This window comes from Triticum dicoccoides, chromosome 2B (genome assembly GCF_002162155.2).
Source record: "Triticum dicoccoides isolate Atlit2015 ecotype Zavitan chromosome 2B, WEW_v2.0, whole genome shotgun sequence".
Lineage (NCBI taxonomy): Eukaryota > Viridiplantae > Streptophyta > Magnoliopsida > Poales > Poaceae > Triticum > Triticum dicoccoides.
Window position 1 is genome coordinate 8,781,338 of NC_041383.1, and position 15,531 is coordinate 8,796,868.

A 15,531-nucleotide genomic window follows, 5' to 3' on the forward strand; every position below is an offset into this window, starting at 1 on the left:
GGTGATTTTACGAATTCCAATATGAAGTGGAAGAGGTCCTGGTGAGAAATCCAGCGAGGGAAGAGTTAGAACAATAGAATGATTTGCCGTGAGATTACCTCCCGGGCTTGCATAGTATTAATAATAGGGCAATCTGGGTTGCCAAATACAAAAGATTACAATGGATCCTAACAATCAATCTAACTAGGAAACTATCGTAGCTAATCTGTCAAATATAATTACAAGGATTATATACTGATGAATATACATTAATATACCCCCTCAATCTCAACCGGCCACAAGGTTGAGATTGCGTCGTAATTTTTCCAGCATGAACTTTGTTGCAGGTTTAGTGAAAGCATCTGCAACTTGATCACCGGATGACACAAATCGGACATCCAATGCTCCTTGCGCCACCTTTTCTCTCACAAAGTGAAAATCCACCTCAATATGCTTTGTCCTCGCATAAAATGCTGGATTTGCACTCAAATAGGTGGCACCCAAATTATCACACCATAAAATCAATGGTCGCGGTAGGAACACTCCTAGTTCCGTAAGCACATATTGCACCCAAGTAACTTCAGCTGTGCCATTTGCAAGCGCTTTGTACTCTGCCTCGGTACTAGATCTTGAGACTGTGGGTTGCTTCCGAGCACTCCATGAAATGAGATTGGGTCCAAGGAAAATGACAAAACCACCTGTAGAGCGTCTATCATCAACACATCCTGCCCAATCAGCATCAGTAAAGACATTGAGAAGTGTGGAGCTTGAACGGCGAATGGAGAGTCCAGTGGCCAGAGTACCCTTGATATACCTTAGTATGCGCTTGACCGCCTCCCGGTGCACACTAGTAGGTTTGGCCAAATATTGGCACACCTTATTGACAGCAAATGAAATATCAGGACGAGTAAGGGTAAGGTACTGCAATCCTCCAACCATACTGCGATAGCGGAAGGCATCATCATCGTTGAGGGGAGTACCAAGATCTGCTGCCAACTTATCGGTGACTGACATGGGAGTAGAAACCTCCTTGCAATTCTCCATATGGGCACGGTGAAGAAGATCATCAGCATACTTCCGCTGAGACAATAATATTCCCCCTGAATTGTAGGTGGCTTCAATCCCAAGGAAGTAAGAAAGACAACCGAGGCCCTTGATGGGAAAGGACCTAGCTAGAGCGTGAAGCAAACGGTCCACTGCACGAGAGCAAGAGCCAGCAATGACAATATCATTAACATAGACCAACATGTAAATAGTCACAGCTCCTCGCCGAAAAATGAAGAGGGAGGTGACGGCCTTGGATGAATGAAAACCAAGCTGGTGCAGCCGATCACTAAGACGAGAGTACCATGCCCGGGGGGACTGTTCGAGCCCATAAATAGACTTTTGAAGCTTGCAAACATGATGGGGATACCGAGGGTCCTCAAAACCCGGTGGCTGCTGCATGTACACATCCTCATCGAGCAGACCATGAAGAAACGCATTGCTAACATCAATCTGACGCAAGCACCAGCGCTGCGATACAGCAAGTGACAACACGAAGCGAACAGTGGCCGGTTTAACAACCGGACTAAAAGTGGCAACATAATCAACACCATATTGCTGAGTGAATCCACGAGCAACCAAACGAGCTTTGTATTTATCAAGAGAGCCATCAGACCGTTCCTTGAGCTTGAAGATCCACTTACAACTGACGACGTGGGTGCTGGGAGGACGAGGCACAAGCGACCATGTTTCCGTGCTCTGAAGAGCTGAGAACTCCTCTCGCATGGCAGCTGTCCAATCAAGATCAACAAGAGCTTGCCGGTGCGTAGTCGGAACAGAGACGACGGCACCGAAACTGCGTCGATACGGATTGTAGCGGACAGTACCATCGGTGGCAATCTTCGGACGTCGAATGTTGTTCTGTAGTCGGGTGCGAGCATGCACTGGAGCGGGTGCAGTCGAAGGCGCATACGACGAGACGGGAGCATCTGCCGATGCTCCAGTGGCCGCGTCGACGCGCACAGGCACGCGATCAGTCGCGTCAGGTGCGGCTTGCCCAGTAGCCGCATCGGACGTGGAGGCACCCTGCTGGGTCACGCGCACGAGCAACGCTGGCTCGGGTGACTTAGTCGCCTCCAGCTCGGGCGACGACTGGGCCGCATCCGGCTCAGCAGGGAGCGGCTGTGTAGCGGGAGCTGGGCCAGCAGCCAGCTGCATTGCGCTGGCGGGTTGAGCGCATGGGAGTGTAGCATGCACGTCCATCGCGCTGGTCGCCCCTGTAGCGCTGCTCTCTCTACCTGCAGGATAAGACTCATGAAACAAAAAGGACAAGTTGTAATTTATCACATTAGCATCCTGAACTACTGGCTCATTTGATGGAAATGACACAGGAGGATTTAAGAGAGATAAATCAGGACATGCACTAGTCGCAAAAGGAAAAACTTTTTCAAAGACAACATCTCGAGAGATATAGATGCGACCAGTGGATTTATCAAGACACTTATATCCTTTATGACACGGACTATATCCAAGGAAAACGCACATCTTGGATCGGAACTCAAGTTTCCGAGAGTTGTATTTGCGAAGACTAGGCCAACACGCACATCCGAATATGCGAAGAAAAGAGTAATCGGGAGTGATGTTAAGGAGGCGTGTGAGTGGTGGCATGTTTTGGAGACTCCGGCTAGGCATGCGGTTGATCAAATAACACGCGGTGAGAAAAGCTTCATCCCAATAACGCAGTGGAAGATTAGAGTGAGCGAGGAGAGCAAGTCCGGTTTCAACCAAGTGGCGGTGCTTTCGTTCGGCGATACCATTTTGTTGGGATGTGTGTGGACATGATATGCGATGAGAAATACCAACACGCTGAAAAAATGCATGCGAGCGATGGTATTCACCGCCCCAATCAGATTGTACCGCACGGATTTTTGTGTTGAGGAGTCGTTCGACATAGGCCTGAAAATTGTAAAAAACTTGTTCGACATCAGATTTATGTTTAAGAAGATAAATCCAGGTAAAACGGCTAAAGTCATCAACAAAGCTTACATAAAATTTGAAACCTCCAGAGGAGGCGAGGGCAGGCCCCCACACATCGGTATGAATACGCTCAAGTGGCTTCGAAGAAACACGAGATGAATTATTATAAGGTAATTGATGACTTTTGGCGCGTTGACACGCGTCACAGACGAAAGTATCATGACTTGACGAACAAGGGAGTTTATTTGACCGAAGGACGGACTCAACTACATTATTCGAAGGGTGGCGCAAACGATGATGCCACTAACTCGATGAAGACCGGACTCCGGAAAAAGCTTGACGCGAAGATGACGATGACGACGGCCGACCATATGGGATAGGGTAGAGACCACGGCGGCTTCTACCGTGAAGAAGAACCCTCCTCGTTATTTTGTCCTTCACACAAAAGAAATATTTGTGAAATTCGACAAACACTCGATTATCCGAAACAAGGCGATAAACAGAAAGTAGATGTTTATGAATGTCAGGGACATGCAGCACATTATTAAGGTGGATAGGATCACTTGAGCCAGTAAGTTTAGTATGACCAATATGAGAAATTTCCAAACCTGCACCATTTGCAACTTGAACTTGATCCTTTCCACCATAGCGCTCGTGCATCGTCAAGCGGTCAAGGTCGTTGGTGAGGTGGTCTGTGGCACCAGTATCGAGGTACCAGTTGTTGTCGCGGGGGCCGTATGTCACCATGTTGCCGCTGCGGTGCCCATCCGACTGGTAGGCATGATTGTAGCGCTCGCGACAGTCGATGGCGTAGTGCCCCTCATCGCGGCATATTTGGCATCTTGGAAGACGACGGTTTCTACCGCCGCCGCCGCCGCTGCCGTTGTGGCGACCTCCATTGTTGCCACGGTTGCCATAGCCCATAGTGGCCACCATTGTAGCCACTGTTGACGTTGTTGTTGCGGCCGCCGTTGCTGCTGCGGCTGCTGTCGCGGGGCCTCGGGCTGTTGCCTTGGTGGACGACGTTGTTGGCTGATGAAGAGAAGTCGCCATGGTTGGCGGCGTGCTGCTCCTGCCGTGCCTCAAAGCTGAGGAGATAGGAGTAGAAATCAGATAGGTTGACTTCCCCAGTGAAGATGGACAACGCCGTCATGAGTGGATCATACTCCTGACCCAGCCCTCCAATGATGTGCCCAATGATCTCGTCATCAGACAACACCTCGTCGACGGTGGCCAGCGCATCAGCATAGCTCGTCATCTTGTGGAAGAACTCCGCCGCGGACATGTCCTTCTTCTTTGTCTGCGACAGCTGCGTGCGAAGTTGGCGCACGCTGGCCCGGTTCTGGGCGGCGAACATGGCGCCAAGGGCGGACCAGACGGCCGCCGCGGAAGTTGCTCGCGTCATCTGGGCGAGCACCTCCTCCATCATGGAGGACAAGAGCACGCCGAGCACGGCCTGGTCGGTCCTCCGCCAGGGCTCGTACTCGGGGTTGGGCGCCGAGTGGGCGGCATCGCCGGTGCCCACGACGATCGTCTTCGGTGGCGCGGGGACAGACCCGTCGAGATAGCCGAAGAGGCCGGCGCCGGTGAGGTTTGGGATAACCTGCGCCTTCCAAAGCAGAAAGTTGGCGCGGGTGAGCCGGACGGTGATGAGGCCGGCGAGCGACGGCATGGAAGCGGTGGGACCGGAGACGATCGGGCCGGCGGTGGTGGTGACGAGCGCGCCGGTGGTGGTGCCAGCCATGGCGTGGAGAAGGGATCGAGGCTCTGGTTACATAGAACAATAGAATGATTTGCCGTGAGATTACCTCCCGGGCTTGCATAGTATTAATAATAGGGCAATCTGGGTTGCCAAATACAAAAGATTACAATGGATCCTAACAATCAATCTAACTAGGAAACTATCGTAGCTAATCTGTCAGATATAATTACAAGGATTATATACTGATGAATATACATTAATAGGAAGAAGATATTGTGCATATAAAAAATGATCAGAAACATAACCTGACCTCTACCCCAAAAAGAAAGAGACAGGATGAGGTCACTGAGTCATCTAAGAGTACTCATGCTCCTGCTGAGCATGGTACATCTGCTTTCAGGCGAGGGAAGGCATGTCACCTACTTCCTCTTGAAAAGGAGATCGAAAAAGAGGAGGATAACGAGCTGTCAGACTCCTATGAAGCGACGATGATAAGACTCTGTTTATTGAGAAGTTGGCAAATGAGAATTCTTCTCAAGAGGTATAAGAATTGAAGTCAGATGAAAAAAAAAAGCTTTGATCATGAGGAAATAGTGCCTGACATGGGTACTAATATACAGATAGTACAGGTGAATACAATTACTTCGACAAAGAAAAAAAGTTCTTATGCAGAAGTAGTAACTAGTGTTACGCAGGTCTCTGAAGTTACAGGAGAGGTGGATCCAAAGCTGAAGGTATCAGATGACTACCTGCTACACTTACCATCTCATGATTGTGATGATGAGATCATCCCCACGCCGCTGTTAATCCCTGAGATTAACCGCAGGTTCAGTGTTCGATGTGGTCAGGGGGACAGGGAGACATGATGGCAAAAGCTATGGATGTGGTCAAGAAGAAAAATTTAGAAGGTAACTCTCACAACCCTAGAAAAAATGCGTTTGCTGCTTTGGGGGATGCTGAGTTAATTAGTAGAGCTACTAAGATGGGGGTTCTCATTACAGATGATCATTTTACTTGCATAAATATTCTGCATGAGCTAGATGATGTTAGAAAAAATCTGTTCAATAAACAGAATAATATTGGTAAGGAACATGAGAAAGAGGATGACCTGGTGGCCACTAATGGGTTGGGAAAGCAAGCCCACTTAGCCTATCTTGGTTAGAACAAGATGAATATTGTGGTGAGGATTTCTGTTCTTCTAAATATGGGAGCAGAAAGAAAAAAGGCAGGTCTACTGTCAAGCTATCTAGGCCTGTGACTAGAAGCCAAAAGAAAATGACAGCCGACAATAAAGATATTGGTAACTCTGCCCTGGCCCCTGGCAGGGTTACCAGGTCCAAAAAACAAAAAGACTGTTCCAAATGAGAGGTCTCATTTCGAACTGCAGAGGGGTGGGCAAGAAAGGAATGGCTACCTGCCTCTCTACTTAATAAGTGACCATTCCCTTGATTTCATGGGTCTCCAGGAAACCATGAAGAAAAATTTCTCCCCTAAGTGTATGAGAAAACATGATCCTTTTAATAGCTTTGAGTGGGTCTGGATCCCCTCATGTGGCAAATCTGGTGGAATTATAGCAGGAGCTAGAAGAGATATCTTAGACATAAGGACCAGCAAAAAAGGGAAGTATATGATACAACTTGATCTGATTGATAGCACTAGTGCAGAACCGGCCTTTAGTGCCGGTTCGTAACGTCCTTTAGTGCCGGTTTGCCAACCGGCACTAAAGAGTGGGGACTAAAGCCCCCCCCCCCTAGTACCAGTTCATCACGAACCGGCGCTAAAGTGACACCACGTGGCACGAGCCAGACCCGTGTGCGCGTAGGACATTAGTACCGGTTGGTAACACCAACTGGTACTAAATGTTTGGGTTTTTTTTTGCTTTATTTTTCATTCCATTTTTTTCTATTTGCTGGTATTTCACGATACTACAAATTGTACACGTTATGCATATATATAAATAGATTTTCTCATACATAGAACCGCATATATATATATATATATGTACATATATATATATATATATATATATATATATATATATATATATATATATATATATCATCGAATGTCTCACAACCAACACCATTAATTATTCACACATACACATGTATATACATATACAATTTCTCCTACATATGTTGCCTTGGTGCCTCCGGAGCACGATGACAAGTGGTTCATGGGGGCGGTAGCGGGTAATAGTATTCTCCTTTGGGATCTATGACCTGGTTGAGCAAAAATCCGGCTATTTCCTCTTGAAGTGCTAGTATGCGGTCCGATGGTAGGAGCTTATCCCGCACGTCTCTGAACTGTTAAGAAGGATCAATATGCATGTGTGTTAGTTGTGTGACTAGATATCGATAATGGTGTGAATAGTGTTCTGACAAATGTACCCAGTCCTGTCTATCAGATCTGCTCCTTCCGGACGTCATTATGCGAATGTTTTCGCAAACATATAATGCACACAGATTATTCCCCGACGCCTTCTTCAGGTCCTTTACGAGAATGGAATTGAATCAGATAATGATTAATCAAGCATGATAATTAATTAATGATATTGAAACAAGAATTAAATAGATGGTAGCTAGCTAGTACTACTTAATTACTTACCTTTGGTCGATGCCAAAACAACTTTTGTTTCCAGTAGCCCGGAGTCACCTTGATGAACTTTGCCCATGCCCTGCCCGCCGGCAAAGAAAATTAATAAAGGGGTTATTAAATAGTTCATATCAGGAAATGACGAACTAATAATAGGCCGAGATATATATAGTTAATAATGATTGAAGTTACCTGTTGACTATCCCCTTCACGATGGTGAAGTCTTTATCTTCATTAGTTAGTGAGTCCAGTAATTCAACTTTTCCTTCCTCAACTTTAATGTCTATCAAGACCCAGTGCCAACTGCATGCGCACATGTTTGCATGTCTTAATTAAGCGGGCATGTGCATAAAATTAATCAACTACCGTAAACTGTATACACTTAATTATTAACATGTAGCTAGCTAGTAAGCAAAAACAGAATTTGTAGTACAAGACAATGTGACTCAGGGGAAGTTGTAAGGAAGTAGTATATCTTCATTGCTATTGAGGAGCTTCAAGAACTCTAGCATGCTTTCCTCTACACCTGCTTGATAAAATGGAAGCTTCCATATGTCCTCATTAATGGTATTTGGGTCAATGAACCCAATGCCATAGCGTCCAGATTTTTTCATTTCATACATCTTCATCCTGCACATAATACCACAGAAAAGAATATAGTGAGGATAATTATATGTAATGATTGATCAAAATTATCACTACATAACTAGCTTGAGACTTAAATTACAGAAAGAGATCACTTACAGACAATAGCAACTGACGATAGACTTGTCAAGTGCGTCTTGATTGTATAATTGAAATAGTTCTGGATACTCAATGACCAGAGCTTTCTCATGGTAATAATGCTCCTCCTTGACATTCACCATGAGGGACACTCGATTGGAAGTCTTGGTAATGTTCACGTACCATTGATGCAATTCATACATTCTTGTTGGGAGGTCCTTGACCTTGTCTGGATGGACCAAAGGTTGGCCCCGGACATATTTCCATTTTATTTCTGATTCTCTAAGTGGAGACATGGGCTCGATCTCGAGGAGTTGTCCAACAGAGATCTTGAGCATTTCAGACTGCATTATATGCTCCTCCGTTATTACCACATCGCCTGCTGGGGAACGCTAACGGTTTTCCCACAATAATATTTGGCGCGCGTACTCCTATCATGTGTTGTTGGCACAACAAGCGGGTGGATCACTTGCGCCGCCTGTTCTCCTAGCTGGGGAACAGTTTTCCCGCATTTTTTGCCAGCTGCTTGTTGGCTCGAGCTCGAGCTCGCTTCCTTCTGTAGCCCTGCTCGATGTAGCTTCCTGATTTGACGCTCATAGTCTTAGTCAACAGGCTTGGGAGCTGGTGCTCTAGCCATACGAATGAAGTGGTCAATCGTTTTCTCAGGCACTTTCTCCTTTGGCAGCGGTGCCGGTTTCGTTCCAAAATGGGCGTCCACTTGGGCCTATACTATGGCTGCGTTTTGCTCCTCGGTCATGTCGTAAGGCCTCTGAGGAAGAGGAGCGAGGCTTGGACCATATTTATATTGCTTGTCTCCGCTTGTACTTCCTGTACTACCTCGACTCGTACCGCTACGCACCATAGCTGCGGTGTGTCTCTTCTGCGATTGCTGAGACGGCGGAGACGGCTGACGTGGCTGACGCTGTGCCAGACTTGAAGCAAGAGGAGTGGCCTGACGCTGTGCCGGACATGAAGGAGGAGGAGGAGGTGGCGGACTTCGAGGAGGAATCGGCTCACGCGTTTGTGGACTTGGAGGAGCGGGAGTCTGCTGACTCGGTGGCGGACTTCGAGGAGGAGTCGGCAGATGACGAGGTGTCGGTGGACTTGGAAAGATGATGCAATCCTTTCTCCATAGGATGATACGATGTACGGCATCTCCCAGTGTGCGCTCGCCGTCACCTCCAGCAATGTCAAGTACTAGCATCGAATATGGCTCCACCACTTAATCAACCATGACACAAGCATAGCCCTCTGAATCGGGATGCAATGGAAGGTTGCTTCAGGGGTAATTGTGAAAGCAACGCCGTCCGCCACCTTCATGGATATGTTCTTCATTTTGGAGTATAGCTCACAATTAGTGTTTTCTATGATGTCATCCACAGGGTGGTATGTATCCAGCAGTGTGTCGCCCGGGGCAGAACCAACGCTGCTTCTCGGCATGGATGGTACGGTGCTATCCAATGATGGACGATCATCTGCTTGCTGTTGCCGTTGCTGAGACCCCCTTTCCTGGCTAAGTGAGTCGATCTGCTGCTGCTGCTGCTGGAATTTGAGTGCCAAGTCCGTGTGCCTTGCTTCTAGGCCTTGAAGGCGTTCTGCGTCCTGCTTCCTCTGCTCCTCCTCCAGCTTCCTCTTCTTCTCCTCCTCCATCTTCTTTCTTGCACAGGACCTGTAGTCGTCATTCCAGTCCGAAAAGCCCTCATACCAGGGAATAACGCCCATGCCTCGTGTTCTTCCCGGGTGTTCAGGATTTCCCAGGGCGCGCGTAAGCTCGTCGTTCTCTCTGTTGGGTGTGAACACCCCCGCTCGAGCTTCTTCTATTGTGTCAAGTATCTTTTGTTCGGCTGCTTTTAGACTTGCCTTCTTCGAAACCAGGCCTGTCTTCGGGTCCAACGCCCCCATGCGCATAGGACCATGTTCTGCACCTGGGGGGCCAACTCCTAGTAATCGGAGTGACCCCTTCACCCTCCATCTCTTGCTCAGACTTATCCCACTTAGGCATTCCCACCGCGTAGCCACCTGGACCCAGCCTATGGAACTGCGTCTTTTTTGCGGCATTGGCCTTGTTTTTTATCGACCGTTCCTTAGATATTTCTGAATCCTTGAATTTCACGAAATCGTCCCAGTGTTCTCTTTGCTTCTCCAGTGTTCCCGTGAATTTTGGAGTCTTCCTTTTTGCAGCAAGGTAGTTGGCCCATATAGTTTTCTTGTGGGTGTTGAATGCAATTGCCATCTTCTTAAGAGCAGCGCCCTTCACTTTGTCCACATCTGCTTTAGTGAAATAATCTGGTAGGCTGAAATGTTCCATCAGAAAATCCCAAAGGTCTTGTTTGGCTCTGTCGTCGACCCAAGTAACACCTGGACGTTTAGTCTTTGGCTCTTTCCATTCTTGAATGGAGATCGGGAGTTTGTCCTTCACAAGAACTCCGCACTGACGAGTCCACTTGTTTGCAATGTTCTTAGGCGATCGGGGTTCGCCACTAGGTTTGACGGAGTCGATGTTGTACTTTACACCGTCCTTCAACAATGTGCTCAGGCCTCGCTTTTTCCTGCTGTCTGTAGAAGCAGATTTGCTCGACCCAGAGGGCTCAAAAGAAGGAAGATCGATTCGTTCATATATCTTAAAATAAAAAAGAACATGTGATGATCACCAGATGCCTGCTTATGTAAATATACCTCGCTGGTAGTCTTTGTTATTTGAAGATCAGCATTCTCTGTGTCATCATAAACATTGTTTGTGTCATCATAATCAGAATCATAGTTCATGACTTCATCAGCTCGGTCGTCGAGATCGAATATCTTTTCATCACATTACTAGGAAAAGGGCTATAGATGGGATGGGCACTAATGACGCACCAGTCAGGTGGTGCGCCACTATTATATACTAATGACACACCATTTGGTGATGCGCCATTAGTGTGGAAGACACTAATTGCGCACCAGACACAAGGTGCGCCACTAGTAATAATTTTTTCCCATTTTTCCATACATACTAATGGCGCATCCGAGCGAAGTGTGCCATTACTAGTTCTAACTAGTAATGGCGCACCAGCCACAGAGTGCGCCAGTACTGTATTCTTTTTTTGCAAAACTACTAATGGCGCACCGTGTCACAGTGCGCCATTACTAGTTTAAACTAGTAATGGCGCACTATGACACGGTGGCCCATTAATATATGTATTTATTTATTTTATTTTTTTGCAAAACTACTAATGGCGCATCACCTGCAGGTGCACCATTAGTAACCAGGGTTACTAATGGCGCATTTGCAGGTGGTGCGCCATTAGTAACCTGGGACCCCAACAAGATATTTTGGACAGCCACACCTACCCACTCACTTTCCCCACTTCATTCCCTCCACCTCCTTCTCCAAGCTTTCGGCTGCCTCCTCCTCCTTACCTCATTTGCACCATAGATTCATCAAAATTAAGTGGTGAAATTACCTTTTTTTGATAGGTAAGTAAGGGGAAAGCTATCTTCATGTTGTAGATCTACTTTTTTTCTCCCTAGCTCGCTCCAACAACGTGCACATGCACTTTTTGTGGCCTAGCTAGATCTATGTATGTTTGTGGTGTTGCATATGTTTGTGGTGTTGCATATATGTTTGTGTTTGCAGGTACCGGTATTTGAAATGCGATAGTTGCCAATATTTTGCCGGAATGTTGATTCATTTCCGTTTCGGCGAGAATTTTGGCACTATGCATTCTTTTTGGTCCTAGTTTTAGGGAAGGTCATGCTAATTTTTTTCTTGGTTCTAAAATATCATTTGCTCTACCCTGCAGGCGACCATGGTCCGCACGATGACCGAAGGCATCGTGAATAGGTTTTTGAGCTCCGCGAAGGCCGAGATGCTTCAAAAGAACGAGACGGAGATAAGATGTCCGTGTCGAAGATGCAAGCTGAAGAGCCTTATTGCGGACCCGGATTCCGGGCAGGTGCGGGACCACCTGCTCTTGCGTGGTTTCATGGATGGCTATCGGTGGCAAGGTGATGAAGATGAATATGAAGTCGTCCATGGGGGCCAGGCAAGAAATGAGGAAGGGCAACAAGACAACCACTGCGGCGAGGGCGGGCGAGAAGATGAAGAATCTCCAGGACATGATCACGACGGTGATGTTGTACACAGTCATCATGTAGAAGATGTCGTACATGCTGATGAGGAAGATCAAGACGAAGGGCATGATCATGAAGATGAAGATGCCGGAGCAGACGGCGATGGAGGCTGGGTGCAGGACCCTCATATTCAAGAGCTACTTCTCAAGCAGACGGATAACGCAAGAGCTGCCGCCCGAGAGAAAGCCAAGCTGGATGAACTGGAGATAGACGCGGTTACTCCATTGTATGAAGGATGCAGGCCCGAGGATACCCGCCTGAAAGTAACGCTCATGGCTCTGGAGATGAAGGTAAAACACAAAATGACCGACGCATGCTTCGACGAGAACATGTCATTCTGGCACGAACGTCTTCCCAAGGGGAACAAGTGCCCGACCAGTGTCGAGGAGGCGAAGAAAATCGTGCGTCCTCTGGATTTACCGCACGTGAAATACCATGTGTGCATGAACAATTGCATCATTTATCGGGACGAGCACACGGAGTCTACCATATGTCCGATGTGCGGCGTCACTCGATACAAGAAGAGGAAGAAAGCTCCTCGAAAATCGGTGTGGTACTTTCCGATCACTCCTCGTCTGCAGCGGTATTTCACGGACCCTAAGGTAGCAAAGCTCCTGTGTTGGCTCGCGGATAGTGAGGAGAAGAAACGGGAAGATGACGGAAATGATCCAGAGATAAATAAAAAACACAAGATGCTGAGTCACCCTAAGGATGTGAGCCAGTGGCAAGCGTTGAACTTCGAATACCCAGAATTTGGGAAGGATCCAAGCAACATCGTGCTGGGCGCGAGCACCGATGGAGTCAATCCGTTTGGCAGCCAAAGAAGCACACATAGCACCTGGCCTGTGTTTGTGTGGATGTACAACCTTCCCCCCTGGTTGTGCATGAAGAGGAAGTACATTCACATGAGTATGCTAATTGAAGGGCCAAAACAACCAGGGAACGACATCAATCTGTATCTGGGGCTGCTGAAGGAGGAGCTAGACACGCTATGGAAAACGCCAGCCAATACGTGGGACGCTGCAGAGAAAGAATATTTCCCTATGAGAGCCGCACTGCTCACGACGGTGCACGACTATCTCGGTTACGGATATCTCGCGGGGCAGGTAGTCCACGGATTTTCTGGATGCGTAAGGTGCATGGATGACACAACGTATCGCCAGCTAGATAGAGATCCCGGGTCTTCGAAAACCGTGTTCATGGGACATCGAAGGTGGCTTCGCGATGATGACCCGTGGAGGAAACGCAAGGATCTATTCGATGGTGAAACCGAACCCCGAAAACGCCCGCGTACAAGGAGCGGCGAGGAAATAGACGAGTTGTTGAAAAATTGGAAAGATTGCCCACTGCCGGGAAAGAAGCAAAAGGCGCCAGAGCCGGAAAGAAGCGAAAGGCGCCAGAGCCGCTGCTGAAGGTATGGAAAACAAGGTCTATTTTTTGGGACTTGCCGTACTGGAAGATCCACCGTGTGCATCACAGCCTTGATGCCATGCATATCACGAAGAACGTGTGCGAGAGTCTGCTTGGTACCCTGCTCAACATGCCAGAGAGGACCAAAGATGGGCCGAAAGCAAGGGCAGACTTGAAATCAATGGGCATCAGGCAGGAGCTTCATGCTAATGATGATGATGATGAGGCGAAGCAGGACACAGAAAGTCGTCGCAAAGGCAAAAAGGCCAAGAAGACTGGAAATGACTACCCTCCCGCGTGCTTCACTCTAAGTTAGGAGGAGATCAAGCAGTTTTTCACCTGCCTCACAGGAGTAAAACTTCCTTACGGTTACGCGGGGAAGATAAGCAGATACCTAGACCCAGCGAAGCAGAAGTTCAGCGGGATGAAATCTCACGACTGTCACGTGCTGATGACGCAGATACTTCCAGTTGCAATTCGTGGGATCATGGAAGCGCACGTCCGTGAAACGCTATTTGTCCTATGCAACTTTTTCGACGTCATCTCTCGGAAGTCGATTGGCATGAGGCAACTTAGAAGGCTACAGGAAGAGATCGTGGTGATACTATGCGAGCTTGAGATGTACTTCTCGCACGCATTCTTCGATGTTATGGTGCATCTGCTGGTCCATATCGTGGAGGATATCATCCAACTCGGGCCGACGTTCCTGCACAGCATGATGTCGTTCGAAAGGATGAATGGTGTCATCAAAGGATACGTTCGCAACATGTCACGTCTAGAGGGAAGTATAGCCAGGGGCTTTCTGACCGAAGAGTGCATCTCCTACTGCACAAATTATCCAGGCATCAAGAACCCCGTTGGTCTGCCCGTCAACAGGCACCTCGGCAGGCTCGCTGGATGGGGTCACCGTGAGGGTTGTCGCGAAATGCATGTCGACTTCGAGGGTCGACTCGCCGACTTTGAAAGAGCAAACCTAGTCGCGCTACAACACATAGACGTGGTCGATCCTTGGGTGGTAGAGAACAAAACCTTTATTGAAAAGACGTACAATGACCGAGGCCAACAGAGGACGGACGAAGATATAATCCAAGAGCACAACTCATGTTTCACGCGTTGGTTCAAGCAGAAGCTTCTGTCGTACCCTTTACATGAGGATTCTTCCACGGAAGAACAACTCATATTCTCCTTGTCACAGGGCGCCGAGCACAACCTAATGACCTATGAGGCGTACGATATCAACGGCTACACATTCTACACCGAGAACAAGGACATGAAGAGCGATGGTTATCAGAACTCCGGGGTAATGATGGAATCCTACACCGGTAACGACAAGGACAGATACTACGGAAGGATCGAGGAGATCTGGGAGCTGAGCTACGCTGGAGAGAAGGTCCCAATGTTCCGTGTCAGATGGGCCAAGAGCGTCCTAAAAGAAGACCGGTATTTCACCACCATGGTTATACCCGAAGCCAAATCCATGACAGCGGGACAGCGGGCGCAAACGTCACCGCGAAAAATGAGCCATGGTTACTGGCTTCCCAAGTGGACCAATGCTTCTTCATTACCGACCCGTCAAAGCCCAGACGTGTTGTCGTGAAGAGAGGCAAAAGGAAGATCATCAGAATGGATGGAGTAGCCAATGAGCAAGACTTCGACAATTACAGCGACCCAAAGATCGAACATGACGATGACGATGAAGTAGCAGCACACACCACAAGAAGAAGTAGGACCACCCTACCTAAAGGACATCCATTGCACAGAAGAACTCCATTTGCGAAAAAGAAGGGCAAGAAGATTGTGAACAGATAATTAGCTAAGATCGATTGTATTTAAATCGTAGTCTTCATTTCTCGATTGTATTTCATGGGCACTTTTTGATATCATGAATATTTTTAAATTTCATGGGAACTTTTTGAATTCATGAGGACACTCGATCTCGATCCCCCTCCATCTCGATCCCACCCGCACCCTCCCCCGCTAGCTCCACCGCCGCCGCCGACCCACCGCAACCCTCCCCGCTCCACCGCCGCTGACGAGCACCCGGCCCC

At 47.9% G+C, this 15,531-nt stretch overlaps 1 pseudogene; it reads left to right on the forward strand.

Annotated features, from left to right (window-relative positions):
• The window catches only part of LOC119360174, an 8,155-nt pseudogene extending 2,148 nt beyond the window's left edge, over positions 1-6,007 (forward strand).
• The last annotated feature ends 9,524 nt before the right edge of the window (positions 6,008-15,531 follow it).